Source organism: Corella eumyota, chromosome 6, assembly GCF_963082875.1.
Source record: "Corella eumyota chromosome 6, kaCorEumy4.1, whole genome shotgun sequence".
Lineage (NCBI taxonomy): Eukaryota > Metazoa > Chordata > Ascidiacea > Phlebobranchia > Corellidae > Corella > Corella eumyota.
The window spans coordinates 14,671,747-14,685,954 of NC_137495.1; the positions used below are offsets into that span (position 1 = coordinate 14,671,747).

Below are 14,208 nucleotides of genomic sequence, written 5' to 3' on the forward strand. Positions count from 1 at the left end.
CTCGAGACTGGGTCGAAGTAACTGATGTTACTCTATGTTTAAGTCGCGCATTTGACTTTGTCCCACCTTTTTTTTATATTAACCTATTACCAAAGCTTTAATTTAGACTTTTACAAAAGACCACAAATAGCTTTATTTTAGGCTTAACCTAGCCTTAAGATTTCGATGTTGAACGTACAGTTAGGGAAGTTTAAATGGGAGGCCTTCCAACGACAATGGGAGACCAAACACTTCTCTGTACGTGGATATTCATTGGTTTTATAAGCGCGTCTGGTCAGCTTGTAGTGCCTTTAGGCCGATGGCTTTGATCGACTGTTTGCTTTTTTGAATATCGGATCACCTACGCTATGGCAGGAACTGTTTCTCCCCAAATTTTGGCACAGTTTTAAAGCTTTAGTTTGTTTTAGTAGTCAGGCCCTTTGCCGTGTTTTTGTTAGATGTGTTGCACTACAGTCTTAGTAGTTAGGTCGCTTGCTAGTTTTTTTGGTGGACGTCTTGCGCTTTAGTCTTAGTAGTTAGGTCGCTTGCTAGGTTTTTAAATAGATGTCTTGCGCTTTAGTCTTATTAGTTAGGTCGCTTGCTAGGTTTTTTGGTAGATGTCTTGCGCTTTAGTCGTAGTAGTTAGGTCGCTTGCTAGGTTTTTTGGTAGATGTCTTGCGCTTTAGTCTTAGTAGTTAGGTCGCTCGCTAGGTTTTTTGGTAGATGTCTTGCGCTTTAGTCTTAGTAGTTAGGTCGCTTGCTAGGTTTTTTGGTTGATGTCTTGCGCTTTAGATTTAGTAGTTAGGTATCTAGCTAGGTTTTTGTTAGACGTCTTGCGCTAGTTGTGTGTATAGTTAGTTTTGTTTGTTATAAACTAAGTAGAGCTAGTTGGTCATAGAGCTTAGTCTTTTGTCGCTAGTTTTTGAGGTAAATGTTTTTAGGCAGCCTGGTGTGGTGGTGAAAACACTTGGCTTTTTTATACGAGGTCCTAGACTTAATTTCCCCTGCTCTAATGCAGTGGCGCATTAAGTAAGGTGCTATAAACGTTATAAACTCTTAATTGGTCATAACTTGAAAAGCAGTTTAATTATCGGGCAATATAATCAATAATACTCTAACATGCTAAAGGCAACTTAAGACTGGGTCGGGCTAACAATTGTTACTCTATATTTAGGTTTTGAAGTCGACTTTCTTGCAATGAATATTTAAAAAGTGGTGACATTTTTCTTACGCCGCATATGAGTAACTACTTCAACTTTTTGTTGACATCGCGTTGAGGAAATGTGATTTTGTAAACAGACCAAAAACAGATGTTTTTAGATTAATTGAGCAAATTATAAAGTAAAAATAAAGAAATGTTAAGATATATTTATGTTAAAAAATATCAGAAAAGTTATGGTCTGGTAATATTTGCCAAAATTGTTTGCGTTAGCTGATATATTCTGGATAAAATTTTAAGTTAATTTTAAATTAAATCTTTTTTGCTGAATAATGTTTTTATTATTTTATTAATATTTAAAAAAATAACGAACAATTTTTATTTATCAAATTTTAAAATTATATATCCTTTAATGGCAGCATGGTGTAGTGGTCAGAACACTTGGCTTCACTACATGAGGTCCTGGGTTTGATCCTCATTGCTTCCATGCTGTAGCGCTCTTAAGTAAGGCGCTATAAACCGAATAAACTTGCAGATTTTTTTAAGTTGTCAAGTCGACCTTTCCGCATCACTAATTAATAAATGTAAAAATATATTTTAACAGAATTTAAATTCAGTTTACTTTAACATTAGGAAAACAATTTGAAAATGGTTAAAACATTTAAAGGGGAGCCCATGTATCATTGGTATTGTATAACAATCCTAATGTTGTGTTATGGGTTTGGGGAGTTGGGTCATTTTATGATCGGTGTCACCTCAAAGGAAATGGCACAGGACGTTCATTTTGGAGACATGGCTTGTTTGACCTTGGACATAAATGTTGAAAAACTGTCAAACACAAAATGCAGAGATGTGAAGAATTCAACACAGTGAGTAGTTGTTAATTTTGCATGCTAATATTATCTTGTTTTCTTAGATCTATATTAGACAATACTAAAGGTAAACATTAACAAAAATTTGGAGAATGTGGGATGGAACGGCAATTTTGTATTTCACTGTGGGATAAAGTCGGTGTTTATTTAGGACTGAGGGATGATAGGGAAAAGTATAAAAATTTTGCCCTTTCCGCATTCAGTGATTTTTTGTTAAGGTTTACATAATATGGCCTCACTATTTTCCAAACCCTCAACTTTTCACATTCTGTATTTTAGTACCATCTTATCTAACTCTAACTCCTTATCTAATCTTATCTAACTCTAAATCTAACTCCTGACGGCATAGTGTAGTGGTAAGACACTTGGCTTCACTAAACTAGGTTCTGGGTTTGATCCCCACTGCTTCCATACTGTAGCTTCTTTAAGTAAGGAGCCATTATTAATATAAACTTTTGCTACGACAATTATCAGCAGATTAAGGACTGTAAAATATATTTAATAATATCCATAAATTCTAAAGCTAACTTAGATTTACTTTAACATGCCATCGGTGAGAATCAAACCCAGGATCTTAGTTCTTATTAAAAGATGCTACAACATAACTGTAGTGGGAATCAAACCAAGAACCTCAATCTTAATTTTTAGATGTAATCTCATGGGATAGAATGGAACGATATATTGTGAATGGAATCACTCAGGCCAGGGAATATAATACCAAGTTCTTGGTGGTCCAATATTTATTGCCATTTTTACTGTTATGGGAGTTGTAATGGGAATTGTTGGCGATAAATATAACAGGTTGATTACCGACTATTTTTTATATTTATTTATCCTCAATGTGGAAAGGTCAACTTTACGACCTAAATATAGAGTAACATCATTTACTCTGACCCAGTTAGTAAAATGGTGTTTTTGGGCATATAGTTTTTGGTAAAATGTCAGTAACTCCATTTTCTATGCAAACCTAAAATCTTTTAAAACTTTTTTTTATTTATTTTGCTTTTTAATTATTTAAATTTTTAATTAACTTTTATAAAACTCTTTTTATTTTATGGTTTAGAATCCAGATATTATCTGCAAGTGTTTTCTTTTACTCGGTAATGACTTTTACCACTGGATTTGCCGACACTTATTGGTTGTTAGCTTTGCTGAGAGTTGGCTTCGGGGCAGGGTGAGTTTAAAGTTTGTTTCAGTAAAAAAATATTTTTCAAAAAAAAAAAAAATTTTTTGTACCAGTTAATATTTTTAACTTAATTTGTGGGTGAAGCATGGTGTAGTGGTAAGAGCACTTGGCATCACTACATGAGGTCCTGTGTTCAATTCCCACTGCTCTTATGCTATAGGGTCTTAACAAACCTTAATAATATCATATTTTTTTGTTTTGTATGTATAATAAATTCTCTTAAAAACCTAAAACTTTTTTCTCAGAGATCGGCCTGTACTCCTCTTACCTCAAGTTTGGTGGCCGACATTTTCTCACAGAAAGTTTGAGCTTTTGCGATGAGTTTTTTCAACTTTGGGATTTATTTTGGATATGGTTTGGCATTTGCTGTTGGAAATTATGTGACTGACGCCAACATTCTTGGAATGGTGAAAATATTTTTGACCGGCAGTGCGGTGTAGTAGTCAGAACACTTGGCTTTACTACATGAGGACCTGGGTTCGATTCCCACTTCTCTTATAACGTAGTAGCCTACCCTTTTTTTGAACAATTTATTTTTAGGTTTTTCTATCAAATCAACCTCTAAAAAAACAAAATTAATTTAAATTAATTTTTAACCAATTTTTTCTTAGAGCTGGCGTTGGTGTTACTTTATAGCTGGAGCTCCAGGCATAATTATGGCGATTATTTTATATTTCTCTGTCAAAGAACCAGAACGTAAAATTATAGAACAAGCTGAAGAGAATAACAAATATGAGACAGGCTTTGGTATTTAATACTTTTGATAAAATGTTTAATAAATGAACCCGTTTTCTGTAATTCGATCGATCTCACGACCTAAACATAGAGTTGACTTTGGCAGTTTGGGATATTATTCAATATATTTGTCCGATAATTAATCTGCTGATTAAGTGTTGGCTCAGCAGGTGTTCACACCGTTTATAACACCTTACTTAAGGGTGCTACAGCATAAGAGCAGTGGGGATTGAACTCACGACCTTATGTGTGGTGTAGCAACTGTTCTTACCACTACACCATGCTGCCGTTTTCATTATAAAAATTGTATTTTTTAAGTCTGTCGTAAAATTTCTCTTTATTTTGGAAAAATGTTTAAAAGTTATTTGGCCTATTTTGCAAACTATATTTTTAACTAAGCTATTTATAAACCTGGCTATAAATTTTATTATTTAGAAAAGCAGTCGGTGTTGAAATCAATTTTGACAACTTTCAAATTATTTATCAAATCTCCAACTATCTTATTGTTACTGGTTGGGGCTTCATTCAGACATTCTGGTGAGTTTTTATATTTATGAATAAAATCCTTAGTCGGTGCTTCAACATGCCGGTACTGGGAATCAAACTTTAAACCTCACCCTGCATACTGTAGTGGTCAGATCACTTTGCTTTACTACATGACGTCTTTGGTTCGATCACTTCTGCTCTTAAACTGCCACAGGCAACTCGAGACTGGGTCGGGGTAACAAATATTCATCTATGTTCAGGTCATGAAGTTAACCTTCCCACATCGAGGATAACAAAATCTAAATCAAATTTTAATTTTTTCAGCAAGTTTTTGTTGGTCTTACAACAGTCAGTTATATTTTGATCAATATTACCCCGGCACAGAGGTGGGGTTGTGGATGAGTTTAACTTCCATCGTTGGTGGAACGATTGGGATAATCACTGGTGGAATTTTGTCCGATTTACTCGCTTCTAAATACTGTAATCTTTATTTTGATCATATTATTAAAAATTCGATTTTACTGAATGGACACTTTTCTAAAATAGTTTTCGAAAATGGCATTATCTGAAAATTTTGACATAAATTGAAGGTTGGCAGCATGGTGTAGTGGTCAAAACCCTTGTCTTTACTACATAAGTTCTGTTGTTCGATCCCCACTGCTTCCATGCTGTAGAGCCCTTAAGTAAGGTGCTATAAACGATATTAACTTCTGCTGAGCCAGCACTTAATCAGCAGCTTAATTATTGAGCAATTATAATATCCCAAACTGTCAACTTGAGACCGGGTCGGGGTAACTGATGTTACTCTATGTTTAGGTTGTGCATTCGACCTTCCCACGTTAAAGATAAATAAGTACAATAAAACAGTTTTATTTTCAGAGAAGGGATAGGGTATAAGGGGGTTAATATAAATGTCCCATTATGTGTAAATTGACAGTATTATTAATATAACAAAAATTTTGTAGATTTGTATTTAGAAATATTCCATTTTTTTGGGGGTTTAATTTTAAATCAATTTTTTTTAGGTGTACGAACAAGATTGTGGGTTTTGGTCGTTAGTCAAGCAATAGCCTGCCCTCTAGCGGCGGGAACTCTTTACTTTTCTCCGCCTTATGCTTTTATTTCGCTCTTTGGAGCTTATTTATTCGGTAAATAGTTTCATATTTTTTTAAGAGAACAGTTACCCCGACCCAGTTTCGAGATGACTTTATTGTAATCAAATTTTATTTAAAACACAGCGGAAATGTGGTTCGGAGTTTTGTTCACTGTTTTGGTTGAGTTCTTTCCTGCCCAGTCACGCGCGACAGCTATCGCTATGTTTATTTTTGTAATCAATAATATTGGAGGGAATGCCCCTCTTATAGTACCACCTATGATCAAAGTTTTAGGTTTCAGGGAAGCACTGTACATCGTTTACCCAGGATTTTACTTGGCTAGTAAGTTTTTTTTTTCTTTGTAACTGTTTATCCTTGATGTGGGAAGGTCAACTTTACGACCTAAACATGGAGGTATATTTGTTACCCTGACCCAGTCTCGAGTTGCCTGTGGCAGTTTGGGATATTATAATTGTTCGATAATTATGCTGCTGATTAAGTGCTGGCTTAGCAGGAGTTTATATCGTTTATAGCACCTTACTCAATAAAGTTACAGCTCAAGAGCAGTGGGAATCGAACCCAGGACCTCATGCAGCAAAGCCAAGTTTTTTAAATAATAATTTATTGGTTTATATAGTTTGATTTTTAAACCCTTTTTTTAGTTAGTTTTACGAAAACTTTTTTCTAATTTCAGGTTCTTTTTTCTTTTTGTTGACTCAAATTTCTCTTCTGCGTGGTTCACCGCACATGAGCATTGAAGCGAATAATTGTGAAGAAAGTGAAGCGATAGTTAATAAAACAAAACTTTAAATTAAAAAATAAAGTTTTTGAATTATTTTAAACATTTATAAATTTAAAAAATTTTTATCATGACAATATTTTAATTTTATTAAATATTTATTAGTGAAATTTTTTTGCAAAAATTTTTTTAAAGTTATTTTTAATATTATACTAGCGAGTTATTTTAGTTCCTAAATTATTTGTTGCCATGCTGTTTTTATTTTCTAATTTATATTAACTAAACAGAAATTTAAATAATGTTAATTTTACAGTTTTTATTACTTTTAGGATTTTGTATTCCCTTACTTTATAATTACTCCATATTTTATGAGAAATTATTATTGTTTTATATTTCTGAAATATATTTTGTTTTTGTTACTTCTTTTAAAATTTTAGAGAACTATAAAATTGATATCATCTATTTTTTAAGATTATTTTTCAAAAATGCAAATTATTAATAGTGATGTGCCGATCAAAATGGTGATCGTAAATCGCCGATTTTTGAAGGTATTTTGCGATCACCCGATCAAGGTCCAAAATCGGCAGATCGGTAATTACGTCACATTTAATTTTACGTCACAAATAAACACGCACATGCCTTAACCACATAGATTTCCATAAACTTTTACAGCGCTTTATTTCCGCGCTAGTAAAATTGTTTTTAGTTCTTGTAAATGATACTGAATATTACGGTTAAATATTTAAACAAACGTGTGAATAAGTAAAAGTGTTGTAGGACTTGTTGTCAATTATTTAATTATAACAGTTTAATATTATCAAACTTATATCTATCATTATTATAAACTGGTTATTAATTGGTTTGGTAATGTCTAAGACTCCTGATCGGAAGGTTAATTTATGTATTACCGCTAAACTAAATTGTTTATCTGTTGTAAGATCACTAATAACTCTTGTGGTGACGGATTATATTAAAACAACAAACAAACGTGAAAAACGCTAAATAAAACTACATAATACATCTAACTTTATACATTTACAATAAAAGTTACATTACTCTATAAAAGGGCGTTAAACTTGTTACTAAATACAATATTTGTACAACTAACATTATACGATAACTGTGCCATATAATGTCATGGCTGCGGGTCTACGTCCGGGTAGAGACCGGTATACTAAGTAACCTAGATCAGTAATTATTCTACTGCATCTAAGTAACCTAGATCAATTATTCTACTGCATCTCAAGTTTCTCAGATACCAATTTTTCCCCTTTTTTCGCCGCAGCCGTCGGACAATATTTTATTTATCTCGTTATTATTTTGGAATATTTTTGGGTTTATATACCCGAAATGTTGTTGTGCCTGACGGGTGGTGATTGACGTACGAGTTTTTAATGAGTCGAGGGCTGCTTTGGGTTTAATCCTTTTCTTGGTTTGTTCTTTATAGCACCAAAAAGGCGCTGATTAAAATGTTGTTCTGTTCATGATTTTAGATGGGTTTTATTGACAGTTTTTGTTGAACATTGATTACCATCTGTTCGTGCGTTTGAGAATATTCTGTTTTTGGCGTTTGGGCAGGTGATTTAACGAAGAGAAATGTATTGTTAATTATCGCCGCTGCCCGTGCCATTTGAGTTTATTGTTTCTCCAAAGAATCAGAACGTATTTAATCACAAATAATTCTCTTTTGATTATGCAACCCGTTGAACTCATTTCAACTCGCACTAGGGTCAAATGTATAGCATTATACATTGGATCCTATAAAGTCCACTTTCTTGCAATGAATATTTAAAAAGTGGTGACATTTTTCGTACGCCGCATATGAGTAACTACTTCAACTTTTTGTTGACATCGCGTTGAGGAAATGTGATTTTGTAAACAGACCAAAAACAGATGTTTTTAGATTAATCGAGCAAATTATAAAGTAAAAACAAAGAAATGTTAAGATATATTTAAGTTAAAAAAATCAGAAAAGTTATGGTCTGGTAATATTTGCCAAAATTGTTTGCGTTAGCTGATATATTCTGGACAAAATTTTAAGTAAATTTTAGGCATAAATTAAATCTTTTTTGCTAAATAATGTTTTTATTATTTTATTAATATTTAAACGAATAACAAACAATTTTTATGTATTAAGTTTTAAAATTATATCTACTTTAATAATGGCAGCATGGTGTAGTGGTCAGAACACTTGGCTTCACTACATGAGGTCCTGGGTTCGATTCTCATTGCTTCCATCCAGTCTGGAAAGTAGGGCAGCGTGCACGTACAATATTTTTTTTATTAATAAATATGCACGCCTGGAATTAGCTTTTTGCTCGCCTGGTGTCTTAAAAAAATGTGTACGCGCAGTACTGACGTCTAAAAACGCTAACATATCACGCGTACACGCCTAAACCGGAAATTTTGGTACGCGAGCACACGCGGTCACGCATTTTTTTACGCTTGCATGCACGAGATCTTGTCGAAAACTGCCCTACTTTCCAGACTGGGCTTTCATGCTGTAACGCTCTTAAGTAAGGCCGAATAAACTTTTTTTTTAAGTTGTCAAGTCGACCTTTCCGCATCACTAATTAATAAATGTAAAAATATATTTTAACAGAATTTAAATTCAGTTTACTTTAACATCAGGAAAACAATTTCAAAATGGTTAAAACATTTAAAGGGGAGCCCATGTATCATTGGTATTGTATAACAATCCTAATGTTGTGTTATGGGTTTGGGGAGTTGGGTCATTTTATGATCGGTGTCACCTCAAAGGAAATGGCACAGGACGTTCATTTTGGAGACATGGCTTGTTTGACTTTGGACATAAATGTTGAAAAACTGTCAAACACAAAATGCAGAGATGTGAAGAATTCAACGCAGTGAGTAGTTGTTAATTTTGCATGCTAATATTATTTTATTGGGAATCAATTCAAGAACCCCAGGTCTTACTTAAGGATGCTACAACATGCCAGCAGTGGAAATCAAATCCAGCATCTCAGGTCTTACTTAAGGATGCTACAACATGCCAGCAGTGGGAATCAAACCCAGGATTGCAGGTCTTACTCAAGAATGCTACAACATGCTAGTAGTAGGAATCAAACCCAGGATCTCATGTCTTACTTAAGGATGCTACAACATGCCAGCAGTGGGAATCAAACCCAGAATCTCAGGTCTTACCTAATGATGCTACATTATGCCAGCAGCGGGAATCAAACCCAGGATCTCAGGTCTTACTCAAGGATGTTACAACATGCTAACTAACAAAGTAAATTATTAATAATCTTAATTTTTAGATGTAATCTCATGGGATTGAATGGAACGATATATTGTGAATGGAATTACTCAGGCCAGGGAATAGAATACCAAGTTCTTGCTGGTCCAATGTTTATTGCCATTTTTACTGTTATGGGAGTTGTAATGGGAATTGTTGGCGATAAATATAACAGGTTGATTACCGACTATTTTTTTTATTAATTTATCCTCAATGTGGAAAGGTCAACTTCACGACATAAACATAGAGTAACATCATTTACTCCGACCCAGTCTCAAGTTGCCTTCAACAGTTTGAGATATTATAGATTTTAATTGCCCGATAATTATGCTGCTAAATTTTTTTTTAGAAATTAAAGAGAATTTTTCATTGAGTACAAAAGAGTTAATAGAAAATGTGCTATTGTTAGTAAAATGGTGGTTTTGGGCATATAGTTTTTGGTAAAATGTCAGTAACTCCATTTTCTATGCAAACCTAAAATCTCTTAAAACTTTTTTTTTATTTATTTTGCTTTTTAATTATTTAAATTTTTAATTAACTTTTATAAAACTCTTTTTATTTTATGGTTTAGAATCCAGATATTATCTGCAAGTGTTTTCTTTTACTCAGTAATGACTTTTACCACCGGATTTGCCGACACTTATTGGTTGTTAGCTTTGCTGAGAGTTGGCTTCGGGGCAGGGTGAGTTTAAAGTTTGTTTCAGTAAAAAAATATTTTTCAAAAAAAAAAAAAATTTTTTGTACCAGTTAATATTTTTAACTTAATTTGTGGGTGAAGCATGGTGTAGTGGTAAGAGCACTTGGCATCACTACATGAGGTCCTGTGTTCAATTCCCACTGCTCTTATGCTATAGGGTCTTAACAAACCTTAATAATATCATATTTTTTTGTTTTGTATGTATAATAAATTCTCTTAAAAACCTAAAACTTTTTTCTCAGAGATCGGCCTGTACTCCTCTTACCTCAAGTTTGGTGGCCGACATTTTCTCACAGAAAGTTTGAGCTTTTGCGATGAGTTTTTTCAACTTTGGGATTTATTTTGGATATGGTTTGGCATTTGCTGTTGGAAATTATGTGACTGACGCCAACATTCTTGGAATGGTGAAAATATTTTTGACCGGCAGTGCGGTGTAGTAGTCAGAACACTTGGCTTTACTACATGAGGACCTGGGTTCGATTCCCACTTCTGTTATAACGTAGTAGCCTACCCTTTTTTTGAACAATTTATTTTTAGGTTTTTCTATCAAATCAACCTCTAAAAAAACAAAATTAATTTAAATTAATTTTTAACCAATTTTTTCTTAGAGCTGGCGTTGGTGTTACTTTATAGCTGGAGCTCCAGGCATAATTATGGCGATTATTTTATATTTCTCTGTCAAAGAACCAGAACGTAAAATTATAGAACAAGCTGAAGAGAATAACAAATATGAGACAGGCTTTGGTATTTAATACTTTTGATAAAATGTTTAATAAATGAACCCGTTTTCTGTAATTCGATCGATCTCACGACCTAAACATAGAGTTGACTTTGGCAGTTTGGGATATTATTCAATATATTTGTCCGATAATTAATCTGCTGATTAAGTGTTGGCTCAGCAGGTGTTCACACCGTTTATAACACCTTACTTAAGGGTGCTACAGCATAAGAGCAGTGGGGATTGAACTCACGACCTTATGTGTGGTGTAGCAACTGTTCTTACCACTACACCATGCTGCCGTTTTCATTATAAAAATTGTATTTTTTAAGTCTGTCGTAAAATTTCTCTTTATTTTGGAAAAATGTTTAAAAGTTATTTGGCCTATTTTGCAAACTATATTTTTAACTAAGCTATTTATAAACCTGGCTATAAATTTTATTATTTAGAAAAGCAGTCGGTGTTGAAATCAATTTTGACAACTTTCAAATTATTTATCAAATCTCCAACTATCTTATTGTTACTGGTTGGGGCTTCATTCAGACATTCTGGTGAGTTTTTATATTTATGAATAAAATCCTTAGTCGGTGCTTCAACATGCCGGTACTGGGAATCAAACTTTAAACCTCACCCTGCATACTGTAGTGGTCAGATCACTTTGCTTTACTACATGACGTCTTTGGTTCGATCACTTCTGCTCTTAAACTGCCACAGGCAACTCGAGACTGGGTCGGGGTAACAAATATTCATCTATGTTCAGGTCATGAAGTTAACCTTCCCACATCGAGGATAACAAAATCTAAATCAAATTTTAATTTTTTCAGCAAGTTTTTGTTGGTCTTACAACAGTCAGTTATATTTTGATCAATATTACCCCGGCACAGAGGTGGGGTTGTGGATGAGTTTAACTTCCATCGTTGGTGGAACGATTGGGATAATCACTGGTGGAATTTTGTCCGATTTACTCGCTTCTAAATACTGTAATCTTTATTTTGATCATATTATTAAAAATTCGATTTTACTGAATGGACACTTTTCTAAAATAGTTTTCGAAAATGGCATTATCTGAAAATTTTGACATAAATTGAAGGTTGGCAGCATGGTGTAGTGGTCAAAACCCTTGTCTTTACTACATAAGTTCTGTTGTTCGATCCCCACTGCTTCCATGCTGTAGAGCCCTTAAGTAAGGTGCTATAAACGATATTAACTTCTGCTGAGCCAGCACTTAATCAGCAGCTTAATTATTGAGCAATTATAATATCCCAAACTGTCAACTTGAGACCGGGTCGGGGTAACTGATGTTACTCTATGTTTAGGTTGTGCATTCGACCTTCCCACGTTAAAGATAAATAAGTACAATAAAACAGTTTTATTTTCAGAGAAGGGATAGGGTATAAGGGGGTTAATATAAATGTCCCATTATGTGTAAATTGACAGTATTATTAATATAACAAAAATTTTGTAGATTTGTATTTAGAAATATTCCATTTTTTTGGGGGTTTAATTTTAAATCAATTTTTTTTAGGTGTACGAACAAGATTGTGGGTTTTGGTCGTTTGTCAAGCAATAGCCTGCCCTCTAGCGGCGGGAACTCTTTACTTTTCTCCGCCTTATGCTTTTATTTCGCTCTTTGGAGCTTATTTATTCGGTAAATAGTTTCATATTTTTTTAAGAGAACAGTTACCCCGACCCAGTTTCGAGATGACTTTATTGTAATCAAATTTTATTTAAAACACAGCGGAAATGTGGTTCGGAGTTTTGTTCACTGTTTTGGTTGAGTTCTTTCCTGCCCAGTCACGCGCGACAGCGATCGCTATGTTTATTTTTGTAATCAATAATATCGGAGGGAATGCCCCTCTTATAGTACCACCTATGATCAAAGTTTTAGGTTTCAGGGAAGCACTGTACATCGTTTACCCAGGATTTCACTTGGCTAGTAAGTTTTTTTTTTCTTTGTAACTGTTTATCCTCGATGTGGGAAGGTCAACTTTACGACCTAAACATGGAGGTATATTTGTTACCCTGACCCAGTCTCGAGTTGCCTGTGGCAGTTTGGGATATTATAATTGTTCGATAATTATGCTGCTGATTAAGTGCTGGCTTAGCAGGAGTTTATATCGTTTATAGCACCTTACTCAATAAAGTTACAGCTCAAGAGCAGTGGGAATCGAACCCAGGACCTCATGCAGCAAAGCCAAGTTTTTTAAATAATAATTTATTGGTTTATATAGTTTGATTTTTAAACCCTTTTTTTAGTTAGTTTTACGAAAACTTTTTTCTAATTTCAGGTTCTTTTTTCTTTTTGTTGACTCAAATTTCTCTTCTGCGTGGTTCACCGCACATGAGCATTGAAGCGAATAATTGTGAAGAAAGTGAAGCGATAGTTAATAAAACAAAACTTTAAATTAAAAAATAAAGTTTTTGAATTATTTTAAACATTTATAAATTTAAAAAATTTTTATCATGACAATATTTTAATTTTATTAAATATTTATTAGTGAAATTTTTTTGCAAAAATTTTTTTAAAGTTATTTTTAATATTATACTAGCGAGTTATTTTAGTTCCTAAATTATTTGTTGCCATGCTGTTTTTATTTTCTAATTTATATTAACTAAACAGAAATTTAAATAATGTTAATTTTACAGTTTTTATTACTTTTAGGATTTTGTATTCCCTTACTTTATAATTACTCCATATTTTATGAGAAATTATTATTGTTTTATATTTCTGAAATATATTTTGTTTTTGTTACTTCTTTTAAAATTTTAGAGAACTATAAAATTGATATCATCTATTTTTTAAGATTATTTTTCAAAAATGCAAATTATTAATAGTGATGTGCCGATCAAAATGGTGATCGTAAATCGCCGATTTTTGAAGGTATTTTGCGATCACCCGATCAAGGTCCAAAATCGGCAGATCGGTAATTACGTCACATTTAATTTTACGTCACAAATAAACACGCACATGCCTTAACCACATAGATTTCCATAAACTTTTACAGCGCTTTATTTCCGCGCTAGTAAAATTGTTTTTAGTTCTTGTAAATGATACTGAATATTACGGTTAAATATTTAAACAAACGTGTGAATAAGTAAAAGTGTTGTAGGACTTGTTGTCAATTATTTAATTATAACAGTTTAATATTATCAAACTTATATCTATCATTATTATAAACTGGTTATTAATTGGTTTGGTAATGTCTAAGACTCCTGATCGGAAGGTTAATTTATGTATTACCGCTAAACTAAATTGTTTATCTGTTGTAAGATCACTAATAACT

The 14,208-nt window shown here is 33.2% G+C and overlaps 2 pseudogenes; both read left to right on the forward strand.

The window, feature by feature from the left end:
- Positions 1 to 6,321, forward strand: part of LOC145755940 (uncharacterized) — a 30,469-nt pseudogene extending 24,148 nt beyond the window's left edge.
- A 2,575-nt stretch (positions 6,322 to 8,896) lies between these two features.
- On the forward strand, positions 8,897 to 13,328 carry LOC145755941 (protein spinster homolog 1-like; annotated as a pseudogene).
- The last annotated feature ends 880 nt before the right edge of the window (positions 13,329 to 14,208 follow it).